The sequence below is a fragment of the Ursus arctos genome, unplaced genomic scaffold, assembly GCF_023065955.2.
Source record: "Ursus arctos isolate Adak ecotype North America unplaced genomic scaffold, UrsArc2.0 scaffold_28, whole genome shotgun sequence".
Taxonomy (NCBI): domain Eukaryota; kingdom Metazoa; phylum Chordata; class Mammalia; order Carnivora; family Ursidae; genus Ursus; species Ursus arctos.
The window spans coordinates 12,352,657-12,374,391 of record NW_026622963.1 but is presented as its reverse complement, the minus strand read 5'-3'; the positions used below and the strand labels follow the sequence as shown (position 1 = coordinate 12,374,391).

At 38.1% G+C, this 21,735-nt stretch overlaps 1 long non-coding RNA gene and 1 pseudogene across 11 annotated transcripts in view; one reads left to right on the top strand and one right to left on the bottom strand.

Moving 5' to 3' along the window:
* LOC113248074 (uncharacterized) overlaps positions 1 to 21,735 on the bottom strand; it is a 105,796-nt gene that overhangs the window by 33,212 nt on the left and 50,849 nt on the right. For all 11 annotated transcript variants that reach the window (XR_008956113.1, XR_008956109.1, XR_008956110.1 and 8 more), the window contains one exon: positions 15,994 to 16,090. This is a non-coding gene — a long non-coding RNA (uncharacterized LOC113248074). The remainder of the gene's footprint in view (positions 1 to 15,993; positions 16,091 to 21,735) is intronic.
* Positions 20,088 to 20,868, top strand: LOC113248072 (heterogeneous nuclear ribonucleoprotein H3-like; annotated as a pseudogene).

Here is a 21,735-nt window from a genome sequence, read left to right as displayed (position 1 = left end):
ATAAGTCAAGCAGAGAAAGACAATTATCATATGGTTTCTCTCATCTATGGAACATAAGAAGTAGGAAGATCGGTAGGGGAAGAAAGGGATAAAGACAGGTTAATCAGAAGGGGAAATGAAGCATGAGAGACTATGGACTCTGAGAAACAAACTGAGGGCTTTAGAGGGGAGGGGGGTGGGGGAATGGGATAGGCTGGTAATGGGTAGTAAGGAGGGCACATATTGCATGGTGCACTGGGTGTTATACAGAACTAATGAATCATGGAACTTTATATCAAAAACCATGGATGTGCTGTATGGTGACTAACAATATAATAAAAAAATTAGTATTAAAAATAAATAAATAAATAAATAAAAATATATGCCAAACTTTCTCTTTTAGCTGGAATCTTTAGAACAACTTTATATAACTGTTGTTTTTATTTTAAATCTGTCATTTTACACTTTCTATTTATCCCTTTTCCCCCCTTTTTTCCTTTATTTTTAATCAATGGATTTTTATTACATTTAGGGACTTCATCTAATTTGGAAATTATGAAACTTGATTATTTTTCTTCAGTTCTTCCCTTGACATTTTCATATCCATTCTGAACATATCAAGATACCACATTAACTTATACAGTTAGCCTCCTACCACTCAAAGACATTAGTGTATGTTAATTACAACAATTTCAACTTATATGCTATTTTTGTCATGTATTTAAATTTCTGTTTTCAAAGACATAAGATTGTATTATTAATGTTTACTTAACTTTGTTTTGATTAATTTACACAATGGCTTTCTCTATTCTTTCTTGCGTGTCACATATGATATATAGGATCATTTTCCTTCTCCTTGAAATATATCCGAGGGCAAATTCTCCCAGGCATGGCTTATTTAAAGTATCTTCATTTCATTTCCATTCCTGAAAGATGTTTTCACTGATATAGATTTTAAAATTGGTTATTTCTTCTCAGCATATTGAAAATAGCATTGTTCTGACTTGTCGTTTTGTTTCTTCCTTAATGAAAAATTTGCTATTAGTTTGTTTGTTTGTATTGTTATGTTCGTCACCACACAGTACATCATTGGTTTTTGACGTAGTGTTTCATGATTCACTGTTTGCGTGTAACACCCAGTGCTCCATGCAATATGTGCCCTCCTTATTTTTTTATAATAATTTTTTATTATGTTATGTTAATCACCATACAGTACATCCCAAGTTTTTGATGTAAAGTTCCATGATTCATTACTTCTATTTAACACACAGTGCACCATGCAATATGTGCCCTCCTTCATACCCGTCACGGGGTGAACCCATCTCCCCATTCCCCTCCCCTCTAAAACTCTCAGTTTGTTCCCCAGAGTCCATAGTCTCTCATGGTGTGTCTCCCCCTCTGATTCCCCCCCTTAATTTTCCCCTTCTTTCTCTTAATGTCCTCCCGGCTCTTCCTTATGTAACACAAATAAGTGAAACCATATAATTGTCTTTTCCTACTTGACTTATTTCACATAGCATAATCTCCTCCGGTTCCATTCATGTCGATGCAAATGGTGGGTAATTATACATTCTGATGGCTGAGTAATATTCCATTGTATATATGAACAACATCTTCTTTATCCATTAATGTGTTGTGGGCATCTCAGCTCCTTCCACAGTTTGGCTATTGTGGACATTGTTGCTATAAACATTAGGGTGCACGTGCCCCTTCTTGTCACTACATCTGTATCTTTGGGGTAGATACCCAGTAGTGCCATGGCTGATCATAGGGTAGCTCAATATTTAGCCTTTTAAGGGACCTCCACACTGTTTTACAAAGTGGCTGTACCAACTTGCATTCCCACCGACAATGTAAGAGGGATCCCCGTTCTCCACATCCTCTCCAACAGTTGTTGTTTCTTGCCTTGTCCATTTGTGCCATTCTAACTGGCATAAGGTGATATCTCAGTGTGGTTTTGATTTGAATTTCCCTGATGGCTAATGATGTTGAACATATTTTCACGTGTCTGTTAGCCATTTGTACGTCTTCATTGGAAAAGTGTCTGTTCATATCTTCTGCCCATTTTTTGACTTGATTATTTGTTTTTTGGGTATTGAGCTTGAGAAATTCTATATAGGTTTTGGATACCAGCCCTTTATCTTTAGTATCATTTGCAAATATCTTCTCCCATTCCGTGGGTTGCCTCTTTGTTTTGTTGACTGTTGACTGTTTGCTTTGCAGAAGCTTTTTATCTTGATGGAGTCCCACAAGTTCATTTTTTCTTTTGTTTCCCTTGCCTTTGGAGACGTGTCTTGAAAGAAGTTGCTGTGGCCGATGTCGAAGAGGTTACTGCCTATGTTCTCCTCTAGGATTTTGATGGATTCCTGTCTCACATCGAGGTCTTTCAGCCATTTAGAGTTAATCTTTATGTATGGTATAAGAGAATGGTCGAGTTTCATTCTTCTGTATATAGCTGTTCAATTTTCCCAGCACCATTTATTGAAGAGGCTGTCTTTTTTCCATTGGATGTTTCTTCCTGCTTTGTCAAAGATTAGTTGATCATAGAGTTGAGGGTCCATTTCTGGAGTCTCTAGTCTATTCCATTGATCTATGTGTCTGTTTTTGTGCCAGTACCGTACTGTCTTGGTGATCACAGCTTTGTAATATAGCTTGAAATCAGGCAACGTGATGCCCTCAGCTTTGTTTTTCTTTTTCAAGATTTCCTTGGTGATTCAGGGTCTTTTCTGGTTCCACACGAATTTTAGGATTGTTTGTTCCAGCACTTTGAAAAATGCCATCAGTATTTTGATTGGGGAGGTGTGGAAAGTATAGATTGCTCTGGGTAGCATAGTCATTTTAACAATGTTTATTCTTCCAATCCATGAGCATGGAATGTTTTTTCCATCTTTTTGTGTCATCTTCAATGTCTTTCATAAGTGTTCTGTAGTTTCTAGAGTATAGATCCTTTGCTGCTTTGGTTTGGTTTATTCCAAGGTATCTTACGGTTTTTGGAGCTATTATAAATGGAGTCAATTCCTTAATTTTTCTTTCTTCATTTACATTGTCAGTATATAGAAATGCAACTGGGGGCATCTGGGTGGTGCAGTCGTTAAGCGTCTGCCTTCGGCTCAGGGAGTGATCGCAGCGTTCTGGGATCGAGCCCCACATCAGGCTCCTCTGCTAGGAGCCTGCTTCTTCCTATTCCACTCCCCCTGCTTGTGTTCCCTCTCTTGCTGGCTGTCTCTGTCAAATAAATAAATAAAATCTTAAAAAAAAAAGAAATGCAACTGATTTCTGTGCATTGATTTTGTATCCTGCCACGTTGCTGAATTGCTGTATGAGTTCTAGTAGTTTGGGGGTGGAGTCTTTTGGGTTTTCCACATAAAGAATCATGTCATCTGTGAAGAGAGAGAGTTTGATTTCTTCTTTGCCGATTTGAATACCTTTTATTTCTTTCTGTTGTCTGCTGTTGCTAGGACTTCTAGTACTATGTTGAATAATAGTGGCGAGAGTGGGCATCCTTGTCGTGTTCCTGATTTTAAGGGAAAGGTTCTCAGCTTTTCCCCATTGAGAATGATTTTCGCTGTGGGTTCTTCATAGATGGTTTTTATGAAATTGAGGAATGTACCCTCTATCCCTACACTTTGTAGAGCTTTAATCAAGAAAGCATGCTGTATTTTGTCAAATGCGTCGAGAGGATCATGAAATTCTCGTCTCTTCCCTTATTAATGTGTTCTATCACACTGATTGATTTGTGAATGCTGAACCACCCTTGCATTCCAGGGATGAATCCCACCTGGTCGTGATGGAGAATCCTTTTAACGATGTACTTTTGGATCTTATTAGCTAGGATCTTGTTGAGAATTTTGGCATCCATATTCGTCAGGGATATCAGTCTGTAATTCTCCTTTTTGATGGGGTCTTTGCCTGGTTTTGGGATCAAGGTAGTGCTGGCCTCATAGAATGAGTTTGGAAGTTTTCCTTCTGTCCCTATTTTTTGAAACAGTTTCAGGAGAATAGGTATCATTTCTTCTTTGAATATTTGGTAGAATTCCCCAGGGAATCCATCAGGCCCTGGACTCTTGGTTTTTGGGAGTTTTTTGATCACTACCTCAATCTCGTTACTGGTTATTAGTCTATTCAGGTTGTCAATTTCTTCCTTTTTCAGTCTTGGTAGTTTATAGGTTTCTAGGAAGGCATCCATTTCTTTCAGGTTGCTTAATTTACTGACATATAGTTGTTGATAATAAGTTCTAATAATTGTTTCAATTTCCTTGGTGTTAGTCGTGATCTCTCCCCTTTCATTCATAATTTTATAAATTTGGGTCCTTTTTCTTTTCTTTTGGATAAGTCTGGCCAGAGGTTTATCGGTGTTATTAATTCTTTCAAAGAACCAGCTTCTAGTTTTACTAATCTGCTCAACTGTATTTCTGGTTTCTAATTCATTGATTTCTGCTCTAATCTTAATTATTTCCTTTCTCGTGCATGGCTTTGGCCTTCTTTGTTGTGTCCTCTCTAATTCTTTAAGGTGTAAATATAGAGTCTGTATTCTAGATTTTTCTATTTTTTTGAGTGAGGCTTGGATGGCTATGTATTTCTTCCTTAGGACTGCCTTTGCAGTATGCCATAGGTTTTGGACCACTGTGTTTTCATTCTCATTGGTTTCCATAAATTGTTTAAGTTCTTCTTCGATTTCATGGTTGACCCAAACATTCTTAAGCAGGATGGTATTTAGCTTCCAAGTGTTTGAATTTCTTCAAAATTTTTTCTTCTGATTGGGTCCCAGTTTCAAAGCATTGTGTTCTGAGAATATGAGGAAATAATCTCAATCTTTTGGTATTGGTTGAGATCTGATTTGTGACCCAGTATGTGGTCTATTCTGGAGAAAGTTCTACATGCATTCGAGAAGAATGCGTGATCTGTTGTTTTAGGGTGGAATATTCTGTATATATCTGTGAGGTCCATCTGGTCCAGTGTGTCATTCAAAACTGTTGTTTCTTTGTTGATCTTCTTAGATGATCTGTCTATTGCTGAGAGTGGAGTGTTGAGGTTTCCTACTACTAACGTGTTATTATCAATATGTCTCTTCATTTTGTTTAACAGTTGGCTTATGTAGTTGGCTGCTCCCATGTTGGGGGCATAGACATTTTACACTATTAGATCTTCTTGGTGGATAGACCTTTTAAGAATGATATAGTGTCCCTCTATATCTCTTCTTACAGTCTTCAGCTTAAAATCTAATTTGTCTGATATGAGAATTGCTACCCCAGCTTTCTTTTGAGGTCTGTTGGCATGAAAAATGGCTCTCCACCTCCTCATTTTCAGTCTGAATGAATCTTTAGGTTCAAAATGAGTCTCGTAGACAGCATATGGGTGGTCCCTGCTATTTTATCCAATCCGATACCCTGTATCTTTTGATGGGAGTATTCACCCCATTTACATTAAGAGTAACTATTGAAAGATATGAATTTAGTGCCATTGTATTACCTTTACAGTTGCTGTTTCTGTAGCTTGTCTCTGTTACTTTCTGGCCTATATCACTCTTGGGGTTTCTCTTCACTTACAGTATCCCTCTTAGTATTTCTTATAGAGCTGGCTTGGTGGTCACATATTTTTTTGAGTTTCTGTCTGTCCTGGAAACTTTTTATCTCTACTTCCATTCTGAACAACAGTCTTGCTGAATGAAGTATTCTTGGTTGCATGTTCTCATTTAGTACCTTGAATATATCTTCCCAGCCTTTTCTAGCCTGCCAGGTTTCTTTGGATATGTCTGATGTTATTCTGAAGTTCCTCCTTCCGTATGTAAGAAATCTCTTCCCCCATCTGCTCTCAGGACAGCTTGTTTGGCTCTAAGATTTGCAAGCTTCGCTATTATATGTTGGGGTGTGGATCTATTTTTACTGATTTGGGGAGGGGTCCTCTGTGCCTCTTGGACGTGAATGCTTGTTTCCTTTCCCAGATTAGGGAAGCTCTCACCCATGATTTGCTCAAATATACTTTCTAGCTCTCTCTCTCTCTCTCTCCCCCATTTTCAATGTATCATTAAATTCTCTTCACGTGTCTCTCTGCATGTGTCACGAGTTGCTTTTCTCTCTTTTCTTCGATTTCCTTCCTTTCCATCAGCCTGTCTTCTAGTTCACGTATTCTGTATTCCACCTCATTGATCAAAGCTGCTAGAGTATCTAGTTTAGAGTGTATCTCATTAATAGCATTTTTAAGTTCAGCCTGATCAGATGTCATTTCCACCCTTAGAGATTCTATGATGTCACTCATGCTTTTTCAAGCCTAGCTATTAACTTTATTATTGCTATCCTGAATTCTATCTCTGACAAATTACTTATGTCCATATTGATTAGCTCTGTGGCACAGAACACTGCCTCTGGCTCTTTCTTTTCTTTTCTTTTTTTTTCTTTTTTTTTTTGGTGAGTTCCTCCCTTTTGTCATTCTGGCCAGAGAACGTTGGTTGGGTGAATGAAAAGAGTCCAAAATATCAACCATGACCCAAGCAAGATGCATTCCAGAAAAATTTGGAGTGCTTGGCAGTCACCGCAGAAAAACAAACAAAGCCAAACTGAAGCACAAGAATGAAATAAAAACATTTTTAAAAGGGGGGGAGGGGAAGAGAGACTATACTATTGCAGTGTGGACAAAGCAGGGTAATCCTGGGTGAATTTTGGTCTGTGTGTTAGAAGACTCTACATCCCAACCGATGAGAAGAAAATGAAGCAGATATCTATAACATGCAGATGTGAAAAAAAAATAAGTTAAAAAATGACTACGAAAAAGAAGCTGATATAATATGTATGTAGCTGAAATGGGAAGAAGGTAAAAAGAAAAAAGAGAAAAAGCATAAGAAAAGGGAAAAAAGGAGAATTTTATCTGAAAAATAAATGAGTCATGAGGCAACACCTAGAGCTGAAGATACCATTTTCCCCTGTCATTGGAATTTTACAGTCTTGTAGGCTCCATAGGCTTGTCGTCCACTTGTTCTTCCAGTCTGTCTTCTGGGAGAGGGTCCTGCCATGCTCTTTCTCAGGTATCCCTGCCTGGGCGGTGTTATCCTGCCCCCTGTTGGGGATGGGATCAGTGCAAACTGGTCCTCAGTGTGGCTTTTGTTTTCTGGAGGTTTTCCAAACCTCTTCAGAGGATCAGAGCAAAAACGGCCATGCCCAGATTTTTAGGAGGAGTTAAGATGGCGGAGGAGTAGGGGAACCCTTTTTCAGCCGGTCCCCTGAGTGGAGTAGGATAGGTACCAGACCAGCCTGAACATCCACAGAATCAGCCTGAGACGCAGGAAGATACATCTGGACCTCTACAAATGAACATCTCCAGCGATGAGTATTGAGGTACGAAGCGGGGAGCCATGAAACTGCACACAGATATCGGAAGATAAATGGAAGGCAGAGGGAACCGCCATGTTCGGGCGTTGGGAAGCGGTAGCTACCTGCATGGGTAGCAGGTGGACTCACGGACTGGCACCCACAGGAGAGCAGACTGAGACCGTGAGCCGGGGAACACTCGCCACCAGACTGAGGGCCGGAGCTTCGGAGCGCACAGGGGTGGCTGGCAGCTAGCGGCCAGCCATGTTAGAAACACAAAGCACACAGATGAGCCACCCTGGAAGTGAGGGGTGGGATGCTGAGTTCGGGCGCACATCCCGGGACGCTGCAGGGTTGAGCAGCACCAACAGTAACAGAGTTAAAGTGGCCAGAATATCAATGGAGAATGATCCATGATCCCTCTGTTCTGAGACAGAGGATGAGATTCAGCCACTACTGCTCTATTGGAAGACGCACAGCAAACCACCAGGGAAAGCCGCCAGAGAACAAAAGCCTGGAAATACCGGCTCACATTGTGCCCATCACCATCCCCCCTCGCAGGGGACACGGAGTCTCTACCCAAACAGGTTTGCCTGAGTATCAGTGTGGCAGGCCCCTCCCCCAGAAGGCAGGCTGAAAAATCAAGAAGCCCACATTCCTAAGATCCCTATAAAACAAGGGCACACGGCCTGGTACCAGGTCAACAATTTGGGCTCTGGACAACCCCACAACTTCTCCTCGTCAGAATGACGAGAAGGAAAAATACCCCCCAGCAAAGACAAGACAATGAGTCTGTGACGTCTGCCACAGAACTAATGGATATGGATATAACCAAATTATCAGAAATGGAATTCAGAGTAACAATGGTCAAGATGATGTGTAGACTTGAAAAAACTATTAACGAAAATGTTAATGAGAATATAGAATCTCTAAGGGCGGAAATGAGAGTGAATTTGGCAGAAATTAAAAATTCTATGAGCCAAATGCAGTCAAAACTAGAGGCTCTGACGGCCGGGGTGAATGAGGCAGAAGACGTATCAGCGAATTGGAGGATGGGTTAGTAGAAAAAAAAGCTAAAATAGAATCTGGACTTAAAAAAATCCATGCTTAGGAATGTAGGTTATGGGAGATTAATGACTCAATGAAACGTTCCAATGTAGAATCATCGGCGTCCCCAAGGGGGTGGAGAAAAACAGAGGTCTAGAAGAGATATTTGAACAAATTGTAGCTGAAAACGTCCCTAATCTAGCAAAGGAAACAAACATTCATATCCAAGATGCAGAGAGGACCCCTCCCAAGCTCAACCATGGCAAACCTATGCCACGTCACGTCATAGTGCATATTTGCAAATATTAGATCCAAGGATACAGTATTGAAAGCGTCCAGGGCAAAGAAATTTCTCACGTACCAAGGCAAAGTTATCAGAATTACGTCAGACCTGTCTACACAGACCTGGAATGAGAGAAAGGGTTGGGGGGCATTTTTAAAGCTCTTTCAGAGAAAAACATGCAGCCAAGGATCCTTTATCCAGCAAGGTTGTCATTCAGAATTGATGGAGAGATAAAGACCTTCTAGAATCACCAGTCATTGACCAATTTCATAACCACAAAACCAGCCCTACAGGAGATATTAAGGGGGGTTCTATAAAACTAAAAAGGACCCAAGACTGATACAGAACAGAAAGTTACAATCGATAGAAACAAAGACTTTACTGGCAACATGGCATCATTAAAATCATATCTCTCAATAATCAGTCTCAATGTAAATGGCCTAAATGCTCCCATTAAGTGACACAGGGTTGCAGATTGGATAAAAAGACATGACCCATCCATTTGCTGTCTACAAGAGACTCATTTTGAACCTAGAGATACATTCAGACTGAAAGTAAAGGGATGGAATACCATCGTTCATGCCAATGGACCTCAAAAGAAAGCTGGGGTAACAATTCTCATATCAGACAGATTGGATTTTAAAATAAAGGCTATAATTAGAGACACAGAAGGGCACTATATTATTCTTAAAGGATGTGTCAACAAGTGGATATGACAATTATATATATCTATGCCCCCAACAGGGGAGCAGCAAGATACACAAGCCAACTCTTAACCAGAATAAAGAGACATATAGATAAAAATACGTTAATAGTAGGGGAACTCAACACTCCACTATCAGAAATAGACAGAACACCCATGCAAAAAATCGACAAAGAAACAAGAGCTTTGAATGCCATACTTGATGAGTTGGACCTCATAGATATATATAGAACACTACACCCCAGAACCAAAGAATACTCATTCTATTCTAATGCCCATGGAACATTCTCGAGTATAGTCCATATTCTGGGACACAAAACAGGTCTCAACCAATACCAAAAGACTGAAATTATCCCCTGCATATTCTCAGACCACAACGCTCTGAAATTGGAACTCAACCACAAGGAAAAATTTGGAAGAAACTCAAACACTTGGAGACTATAAACCATTCTGCTCAAGAATGAGTCGATAAACCAGGAAATGAAAAATCAATTTAAACAATTTATGTAGACCAACGAGAATGAAAACACAATGGTCCAAAACCTATGGGATACTGCAAAGGCAGTCCTAAGGGGGAAATATATAGCCATCCAAGCCTCGTTCAAAAGAATAGAAAAATCTAAAATGCAGTTTTTATATTCTCACCTCAAGAAGCTGGAACAGCAACAGAGGGACAGGCCTAATCCACGCACGAGGAAGCAGTTGACCAAGATTAGAACAGAAATCAATGAATTAGAAACCAGAAGTACAGTAGAGAAGATCAACAAAACTAGAAGCTGGTTCCTTGAGAGAATCAATAAAATTGACAAACCGCTGGCAAGACTTATCCAAAAGAATAGAGAAAGGACCGAAATTAATAAAATTATGAATGAAAAAGAAGAGGTCACGACCAACACCAACGAAATTGGAAGGATTATTTGAAACTTTTATCAACAGCTATATGCCACTAAATTAAGCAATCTGGAAGAGATGGAGGCCTTCCTGGAAACCTATAAACTACCAAGACTGAAACAGGAAGAAATTGATTTTTTAAACAGGCCAATTAATTATGAAGAGATTGAGTCAGTGATAAACAACCTTCCAAATAACAAAACTCCAGGCCCAGACAGTTTTTCTGGGGAATTCTACCAAACATTCAAAGAAGAAATAATACCTATTCTCCTAAAGCTATTTCAAAAAATAGAAACAGAAGGAAAGCTACAAAACTCATTCTATGAGGCCAATATTACCTTGATCCCCAAACCAGGCAAAGACCTCATCAAAAAGGAGAATTACAGCCCGATTTCCCTAATGAATATGGACGCCAAAATCCTCAACAAGATCCTGGCTGATAGAATCCAACAGTACATTAAAAGGATTATCCATCATGACCAAGTGGGATTCATCCCTGGGATGCAAGCGTGGTTCAACATTTGCAAATTGAACAGCGTGATACATCATATCAACAAGAAAAGACTCAGGAACCATATGATCCTCTCAATTGATGCAGAAAAAGCATTTGACAAAATACAGCATCCTTTCCTGATTAAAATCCTTCAGAGTGTAGGGATAGAGGGTACATTTCTCAATCTCATAAAAGCCATCTATGAAAAGCCTACAGGAAATATCATTCTCAATGGGGAAAAGTTGGAAGCCTTTCCCTTAAGATCAGGAACATGACAAGGATGCCCATTCTTGCCACTATTATCAACATAGTACTAGAAGTCCTTGCAACAGCAATCAGACAACAAAAGGGGATAAAATGTATCCAAATCGGCAAAGAAGAAGTCAAACTGTCTCTCTTCGCAGATGACATGATACTCTTTATAGAAAACCCAAAAGACTCCACCCCCAAACTACTAGAAGTTTTAGAGCAATTCAGTAATGTGGCGGGATACAAAATCAATGCTCAGAAATCAGTTGCATTTCTATACACGAACAATGAGACTGAATAAAGAGAAATTAGGGAATCCATCCCATTTACAATAGCACCAAAAACCATACGTTACCTTGGAATTAGCTTATCCCGAGCAGTAAAGGATCTATATTCTAGAAACTATAAATCACTCTTGAAAGACATTGAGGAAGACACAAAAAGATGGAAAAATATTCCATGCTCATGGATCGGAAGAATTAACATAGTTAAAATGTCCATGCTACCCAGAGCAATCTACACTTTCAATGCTATCCCGATCAAAATACCGAAGACAGTTTTCAAAGAACTGGAACAAATAGTCCTTAAATTTGTATGGAACCAGAAAAGGCCCCGAATCTCCAAGGAACTGTTAAAAAGGAAAAACAAAGCTGGGGGCATCACATTGCTGGATTTCGAGCTGTACTACAAAGCTGTGATCACAAAGACAGCATGGTACTGGCACAAAAACAGACACATAGACCAATGGAACAGAATAGAGAACCCAGAAATGGACCCTTGGCTCTTTGGGCAACTAATCTTTGATAAAGCAGGAAAAAACATCCGGTGGAAAAAAGACAGTCTCTTCAATAAATGGTGCTGGGAAAATTGGACAGCTACATGCAAAAGAATGAAACTTGACCACTCTCTCACACCATACACAAAAATAAACTCCAAATGGATGAAAGACCTCGATGTGAGACAGGAATCCATCAAAATCCTAGAGGAGAACTTAGGCAGCACCCTCTACGACATCGGCCACAGCAACCCCTTTCATGACACATCTCCAAAGGGAAGAGAAACAAAAGACACAATGAACTTGTGGGACTTCATCAAGATAAAAATCTTCTCCACAGCCAAGGAAACAGTCAGAAAAACTAAGAGGCAGCCCACAGAGTTTGAGAAGATATTTGCAAATGATACTACAGATAAAAGACTGGTATCCAAGATCTACAAAGAACTTCTCAAACTCAATATGCGAGAAACAAATAAATCATGAAATGGGCAGAAGATATGAACAGACACTTTTCCAATGATGACATACAAATGGCTAACAGACATATGAAAAAAATGTTCAAAATCATTAGCCATCAGGGAAATTCAAATCAAAACCACACTAAGATACCACATTACGCCAGTTAGAATGGCAAAAATTGACAAGGCAAGAAACAACAATTGCTGGAGAGGATGTGGAGAAAGGGGATCCCTCCTACATTGTTGGTGGGAATGCAAGTTGGTAGAGCCACTCTGGAAAACAGTGTGGAGGTCCCTTAAAAAGTTAAAAATTGAGCTACCCTATGACCCAGCCATTGCACTACTGGATATTTACCCCAAAGATACAGACGTAGTGAGGAGAAGGGCCATATGCACCCCAATGTTCATTACAGCATTGTCCACAATGGCCAAATCGTGGAAGGAACCGAGATGCCCTTCAACAGATGACTGGATTAAGAAGTTGTTGTCCATATATACAATGGAATATTACTTGGCTATCAGAAAGAAGGAGTTCTCAACATTTGCTGCAACATGGACGGCACTGGAGGAGATAATGCTAAGTGAAATAAGTCAAGCAGAGAAAGACATTTATCATATGATTTCTCTCATCTATGGAACATAAGAACTAGGAAGATCGGGAGGAGAAGAAAGGGATAAAGAAAGGGGGGTAATCAGAAGGGGGAATGAAGCATGAGAGACTATGGACTCTGAGAAACAATCTGAGGGCTTCAGGGGGGAGCGAGTGGGGGAACGGGGTAGACTGGTGATGGCTAGTAAGGAGGGCACGTATTGCCTGGTTCACTGGGTGTTATATGCAACTAGTGAATCATCAAACTTTACATCACAAACCAGGGATGTACTGTATGGTGACTAACATAATATAATAAAAAAACATTGAAATTTAAAAAAAAAGAAACTGCCATAAAAACTGATACATATGTCATCACAAAATAACCAAAGGAAAGGGGCATTCTACACAGTAAAACAACAAAAATATAAAACAGGTTCTATATTTAGTTTGCTAAAGTATCTCTAAAATGACCAAAATAAAGAGAGAAAAACTCCCCTAGCTTCTTTATTTTTTAAAATTAGAATTTGATAAATAATAATTATTGCTGGCTTCTGAATGTTTTTAAGGAAAAGATTTAGCCATTGAAAGAAATTTGCTGTCATAGTTTTAAAATAACTCAAGTTTTAAAATAATGTTAACATGGGGTTGTCTCTACTCTAGAAAAGATAACTAGAACCCTAAAGAAATAAATCCAGAAATGAAACAGCATAATTCTTCTTCATAAGGATTTCTTTTAAAAAAACTATCAACTCATTACTTAAGTTTCTTTTTTTTTAATGTTTTTTTATTACATTATGTTAGTTACTATACAGTACATCCCTGGTGGGATAGACTGGTGATGGGTAGTAAGGAGGGCACACATTGCATGGTGCACTGGGTGTTATACGCAACTAATGAATCATCGAACCTTGCATCAGAAACCAGGGATTTACTTAAATTTCTTAAAGCTGTTCAAGTTTAGGTAAAATTGAACTTCAAGGAAGAAGATGCAAACTAGCAGATGGAACTAACTATAAATGTTTTACTGGACAATAAATACTTTGAGTTGGAAGGAGTCAAGGGAATGGTATAAATACAAACTTAGTAGCCAGATCAGCTTGTAAGCAAACAAAAAAAGGAGTATAAAAGAAACCAACACTAGAATGTCATTCTGTTATCTTACAGCAGGGCAAAGGAAATACATACTCTTGTGGTAAAATAAAAATATGATGCTATCTTTAAATAAAGCAATGTCAAGGAAAAACAAATCTTCTTATTTTTTAACTAGTTAAATCAGAATTTAGAGAAAAGCAAAAAGAAATTTAAATATTATGTTGAAGAAGTAGGAATGGTTGAATTAAAAATTAATTTAAAATTTTTAGGTATTTATCATGCAAAAAAGTAAACAGCCCACCAATGATTCCACTTTTTTAAAGATTTAAAAAAATATTTTAAAGTAATCTCTACACCCAACATGAGGCTCAAACTCAGAGCCCAAAAATCAAGAGTCGCATGCTCTTCCACCTGAGCCAGCCAGGCGCCTCTGGATTTCACTTTTAAAGCTTGAGTTCATTTATGAAAATGTTACAACCTCAGTTACAACATAAATAACAAATTTCAGGCAAACACAGTTAATCAATGATTTCATGGATAAATAGACAGAATTAAGAAGACCAGACAGGCAACTGGTATTACTAGTCGAAGCAAATTGAAAGGTAAGGTGTTGCACCAGCATTTTACACATAACTAAATAGCCCTCAATCTTTATGCAACTGTTTTGCTAAATTATTTCTGGACCTCACTTCTGCACAGACCACCAAGTAGCAAAGAGTTGTGACACCTGATGAGGTGAACACCAAGCACTAGGGATCACGTACATTCTCCTGGAATTGAAAGACAAATGCTGGAATAGATACAAATGCTCACCTAGGTGAGAAAGTCCCAAAGTCAGAATCCAAGCCATATGTATTGTTTTACTGGCTGAGTACCACCAATAATCCATCCCTAACCACAGAGGCTATGTTTAGTACATTGGACACGAAATAAATAAATTAGATTCCACAGCATTTAAGGTAAGTTGTTACACATTTGAGACCTTTACCATGATAAAAGAACCAAGTTTCTAATCATGTAAACAAATATAGTGCATTCAGCTTCAAGAAAGAGTATTTAGGGACACATAGGTGGCTCAGTCAGTTAAGCAACTGTCTTCAGCTCAGGTCGGGATCCCGAGGTCCTGGGATTGAGCCCCGTGTCAGGCTCCTTGCTCAGCAGGAAGCCTGCTTCTTTCTCTCCCTCTGCCTGCTTCCCCCCCTGCTTGTGCTCTCTCTGTCTCTCTGTCAAACAAATAAATAAAATCTAGAAAGAAAGAAAGAAAGAAAGAAAGAAAGAAAGAAAGAAAGAAAGAAAGAAAGAGAGAGAGAGAGGAAGGAAGGAAGGAAAGAAGGAAGAGTATTCAATTGTGAACTAGAAAAAACTGATTTCTTGACCCCACACTTGTGCTTGTTGGCTGTGTGACCTTGGGCAAGTCACTTAAACTCTCTAAGACTCTGTAAAATCAAAATAACAATGCCTGGTCTAGCTATTTCATAGGGTTATTATCAGAATCAAACAACGTCTAAAAGTACTCTGAATGGTGAAACACACTATACAAGTGAAACTGAAATTAGTGACTTTATAAAGGTAATGTTTACAACCCATAAATGTGACTTCACTAAGCATTTACTAGATTCTTAATACTACCTACAAATTCTTAGCTAATATTCAATCCTGCAAAAATTTTGTGTTTTATGTCATATTTATATGACTATTAGCATCATAAAAAACCAATAATTACTATACTTCAAATTTGGAAGTATAATCTAAGTTTAGTTAAAAGCAAAATCTACTAAATTCTTTCAAGATTGACTTTAACCAGATAATTCATATGCTGAAATGGACTACAGATTATTTCTGAATATAAATGGATAAAACATTGCACAAAGAATAATTCACATTTTTTATTTTGTAGAGTATTATTATAGTTTTATTGTGAAAAGCTATAATTTTTTAGCTTAAGTAAATCATTGAAAATTGAAACACTATATCAACTGAAACAAGTTAAAGCACAATGAATGAAGGAAGCATGTGAACAAATAGGGAGATTATAAACCAGGAAAAGATGGAAAGACTTAAGCTCTTAAATCACCGGACACTCAACTAAACCACAGTTCTAAATGGACAGTATTCATGCTGGCATCTTACCTTCCCAGGCTTCATGGCTCAACAACCTTCTAACGCAGGGAAAATCTCATGCCCCAACTTGGAATAAGACAAAGAGAAGCCAGCATCAATTCACTTCCTGACAAAAAAAGTTAAGTATTAGAGATGGGCAAAAGTCACAGTTGTCACTTTGCACTTTGTCACTTTTTATATGTTAAAAATAAAATCTTACTGGTGAGACATTGGGATATTTTTCAGCTGCCTTCCAATGGAAATAGTGGATGATAAAGACACTAAAAGGGTAATGAAAATTCAGAAGCAAATGCATAATCTGATATAACTTCATTAATGTAACAAATAAGAAAATGAAGGAGATTTAAAGAAGGATATATATTATCTTTCATTGGCACTCTGCTTCTGAGAACAGCAACAGCTAACCCAAGTTAATTCTGAAGAGTAGGTTCTACTCTTCAACAAATGACACAAATCAGTAAGACAAACTCAGAAGACAAGTAGACCTAAGAGAGCAGGAATGTTTCTACTGTTTCATAACCATATCCCGCCATGTTTGATAAGCATAGAGTCTGCTCTGAAACAAATGTGAAGTTTCAAGATTTATCCTCTTATAAGTTTTGTTCTAAGCATGGTAAAGTCAAGAAACATGTATCAATTGTTTCTGGGAAGAATACTAATGAACAGTCTTTATCAAAAGTAAGGTTATTACTATGAAAAGTGCTAACAAAATGCATAGCTAAATAGAGCAGTTGTTTTATGCATTTGCAAATGTTCTAAGCTTCAAGGATGTTATTTCCTCTTTGTAACAGTGTTCTAAAGATCAGTCTAAATTCTGATATTTAACAAAGTATATGGTATTGTGCCAAAAGTCAAAGTAAAGAGGACTTTGTTGTGATTAATATCACAGTAGCATTTGAACATTTTTCTTTGAACTACAACCCTCCAGTAAATTTAGAGATGAAAAGACAGAAGTCTTATCTATAAAGAGTGCCAAGACTCATTCTATCTTATAACCAAATGACCTTAAAAGAACTTTAAAATTTTCTGTGGTTAATAAAATGACACATAAACTCCAGACAATTCCTTTTGGTGACTGAGTTTAGTAAAACATATAGTGAGGCCCAGCAAAACTGCTGACAGACACAAATAATATGTATAATTAAATGAGGCAACATGCCAAATGAAGCAGCACAATAAATGTTTGTTTTCTTACATTTTCCAATTGTGAGTAACCGTCAAACCTCCATCATTTTACTTTTGAATAATTATCCTTTCACACATTACCCGTTTGTACTCCTTAAACAGCCTCTCAAATAGAATTCAATCTTTTTATTTTTTAAAGATTTTATTTATTTATTTATCTATTCGACAGAGATAGAGACAGCCAGCGAGAGAGGGAACACAAGCAGGGGGAGTGGGAGAGGAAGAAGCAGGCTCATAGCGGAGGAGCCTGATGTGGGGCTCGATTCCACAACGCCGGGATCACGCCCTGAGCCGAAGGCAGACACTAAACCACTGTGCCACCCAGGCGCCCCTAGAATTCAGTCTTTTATCACCTGACAAATGATGATTCCACCTATCCAACAGTGGGAATGCTATTCTGTGGATAGGGGATAGAACTTGGCCTCAGCCAAGGTAGTGGAGACCTTCCCGGGTCTGAGCTTGTGGCTGTGTAGGCAGATACTTGGAATGCCCCTCTGGGAAAATCCTGGTGATCAGGCTCAGGGAATCAGAGCTTCCTAAGTCACTCTGGGTAACTATTCCAACAAGTATCCCTTTGCCAAGTTAAACCTTCTATCACAGAACTCCACCACCACATTGTGCATTTTGGCTCCAAAGTCATTACAAGATGGATGGAGGAAAGTGAAGCAGCAAGGAAAGGCCTCATCCAGCTAGCGAAGCAAAGATAGGTGCAGACAAACCCTTTTCCCCTAACCTTGCTCCAAGAACCTAGAAGGCTCTAGATAGGCGGTTGAAAGATCAGGGGCTGGCTAACCTTGGGTCTAAACTAGCCAAGAGGACAAGAGCTGGAAAGGGCTGCTGCCTGGATTGTTTTCTACAGAAAAACTGAAATAGACAAGAAAAAAGACTATTAGGTACTCAATCTAATGTACCTTCTTGGGTTATCTGATTCGATAGGGGCCTGTGCTTTTCACTGTATTTGAGGTAGTTTACAACTTTGTATATTGTTTAGAACTTATTCTAATGCAAATGAAATTTGTCCAAATAATACAACACATTGCCCTATGGATATTAACCTGTATCTATTTGTAAATTCACTTCAACATGTCTGATCATCTGTATGCGTGTGTTGTTTGAATTCTCCTTTGAGTCAGTAGTAATATCTTACTGTTCCCTCATTAATTAATGAATTAAGTATATCTTTGATATGTATTGATTTTATATTTGTATGGGAATCATATTTCCTTCCATAAAATTTTATTTTTTACCAGTTTTGAAGGTCCTCTACTGAGATGGAGTCATCTAACAGAGCTAGATAAACGAAGTTGCCAGAGAAGTGACCTCCTACTCAACTAAAGCCCAGGCATGTCTTTTCCTGGCTCCCAGGGGTGAATTCCAGGCAAGAATAGAACTTAAAATTTATGGGTTCCCTGTTTCTCTAGCTTTTCCCCTATTTACTAATTTTATACTTTTGTGGTGGTGGTGGTGCTTCACTTACTACTTATTTCCCATTAGTAAGAACACTGATAAGTAATTTGGTTTTAGAGTTTGATAACATGATGATCTCTGTAAATGGATGACAGAGATCTATTTGCTATTAGGTGAAAGATGACAGGGCATCTGGTTTGTTGGACTTTTATTAAAATCTTATTTTTATGTTCAAATCAATTAAAAATTTCATATGCACTGGGAAGGAGAATACTTCTGTGATATTTATGAGTAAATTTTTATATTTCTGTTTACTCTTGACCTTTGCCAAAGTCATAGATCTGAAGATATAATTTCTTCCATTTCTATCAAATAGAAAGGTCTTTACCTCTCATTCAGTATGAAATGTCTTCCTGTCTTCGGTCTCTTAAAGTTCTGTTGATATTAATTTAAAGAGATAAATCTGTCCTCTATAAATTCAATATTCCTAAAATTCTCAGAATAGGAAATGAACCTCTGATGATTTTAATGTACTAAGCTTATATAAAATTACTTGCAGTGACACTAAAAAATATTTGAAGAATCCAAGTTCATATTAGTAAATTTGTGGTAAATAAAACTAACTTGGGATTTTGGCTTAATAAAAACAGCTGTATCTTTTCTTTGTCCATGTTAAATATAACACAAGCATACATTTTATTTTACTAGGGTTTGTTTTCCCTAAACTTACACAGGTTTACTGATTAAATAAAGTTAATAGTACTCCTGCATATTATTAAAATCAAGGAAAAACATAAAACTGTGTTCAATTGAATAATTGATCTTACAGATATCTTATTTCAATCATAATTATGTTTTATAGAATTTACATTTTATAGTAGATCATATCCAAGGTAACTTAAAGCCTTAGACTAATATTAAATTGAACTAATTAATATCCATTAGGCCCTTAATCTTTAGGCTACTTTTGCTTAACATTGTAGCTTTGGATCATATTAATGAACATACTTATTTTTACTATTTTAAGAAATTACATAAAGGATAGATGTGGGCCACCAATGGAAACGGTTGAGAGAAATGTGGCCTCCCATTCCTGAAAAGAGCCACTTATTCCTCTTCACTACCAGACCCTGCAAGCACTGGAGTCAGTGCTACTGTTGCCTGACAGGCATTTAAATCAAACATGACTGAGATGGATTGGGTTATGATACATAATAGTCCAAATCAGCTAGTGATGGGACAGTACAACTTGGACTGCCATTTGGTTGCAGCAAAGAGGAAATAGTTCAGTCCTTTCAAGGGTTAAAAATCATGCCAAATGGAATAACACTGAGGATGGATTACCAGGAGAGAAGCACAAGGAGGCCTTCCTGCAATTTGCTTCAAAATAGCAGAAAATGCACTGGGGAAACACAAGAAAAGAACAGGGCACAGGTATATGAGATCTTTAGAAGTAGCAGGAATGAAATCAAAAGATTTTATGATCCACCAAGAAGATTGATGGGGTAGCCACCAGGACCATAAGACAGACCAATAGGAGGAAAAGGGGGCTACTATAGAGCTAGGCAGGGAAGTATGTACAACAGAATGCCACCAGGAGGGGATGGATATGATCACAGTTATGGAGATTTTGATGACTATGGTGGCTATAATAATTATGGCTATAGAAATGATGGCTTTGATGACAGAATGAGAGACGGAAGAGGTATGGGAGGACATGGCTATGGCAGAGCTAGTGATAGTGGTCATTTTATATATATGAGCGGATCATCTTTTCATGAAGCAGAAAATGACATTGCAAATTTCTTCTCAGCACTAAATCCAATCCAAGTTCATACCGATATGGCAGCTGATGGCAGAGCAACAGAAGACATAGAATTTGTGACACATGACGATGCTGTAGCCACCGTGTCTAAAGATAAGAATAACATGCAACATTGATACATTGAACTTTTCTTGAATTCTCCTGGAAGCAGCTCTGGAATGGAAGGTTCTGGAATGGGAGGTTATGGCAGAAAAAGAATGGATAATCAGGGAGGTTATGGATCCCTTGGAAGAATGGGAATAGGTAACAATTACAGTGGAGGATTTGGTACTCAAGATGGCTTGGGTGGTTATGGCCATGGTGGTGGAGGCAGTGGAGGTTACTATGGGCAAGGAGGCATGAGTGGAGGTGGATGGCACGGGATATATCAAAGCATAACCACCAACATAAAAGTCATGACAAGTGTCTGGTCTACTAGAATTCCTTAAAGATTTAATTTCTTTTGTATTTTAGGAACTCTATAATGACTGAAGGAATGTGTTTTCAAAATATTATTTTGCAAAGTAATAGATTCTGATGGAAAAAAATGCTTTCTGTAGATATTTTTTAAAAACATTTTTTATTTAAATTCAATTAACATATAATGTATTATTTTTTTCAGAGGTACAGGACTGTGATTCATCAGTTGTATATAATACCCAGTGCTCATTACATTGCATGCCCTCCTTAAGGTCCTTGCCCAGTTACCCAATCCCTCCACCCACCCCACCTCTCCAGCAACCCTCAGTTTGTGTCCTATGATTAAGAGTTTCTTATGGTTTGTCTCCCTCTCTGGTTTCATCTTGTTTTATTTTTTCCTCTCTTCCCCTATTATGCTCTGTATTGTTTCTCAAATTCCAGGTATCAATGAGATAATTGTCTTTCTCTGACTTATTTCACTCAGCGTAATACCCTCTAGTTCCATTCATGTCATTGCAAATGACAAGATTTCCTTGTAATGGCAAGATTTCCTTTTTTGATGGCTGCATAATATTCTACTCTGTATATATACCAACTCTTCTTTATCCATTCAATCTGTCAGTGGACATCTGGGCTCTTTCCATAGTTTGGCCATTGTGGACAGTGCTATGAACATCAGGGTGCAGGTGCCCCTTTGGATCACTACATTTATATCTTTGGGGTAAATACCCAGTAGTGCAATTGCTGAGTTGTAAGGTAGCTCTATTTTCAACTTTCTGAGGAACTTCCATACTGTCTTCCAGAGTGGCTGGAACATTTCCAGCAACAGTGTAGGAAGGTTCCACTTTCTCCACATCCTCACCAACATCTGTCATTTCCTGAACTTTAATTTTAGCCATTCTGACTGGTGTGAGGTGGTATCTCGTTGTAATTTT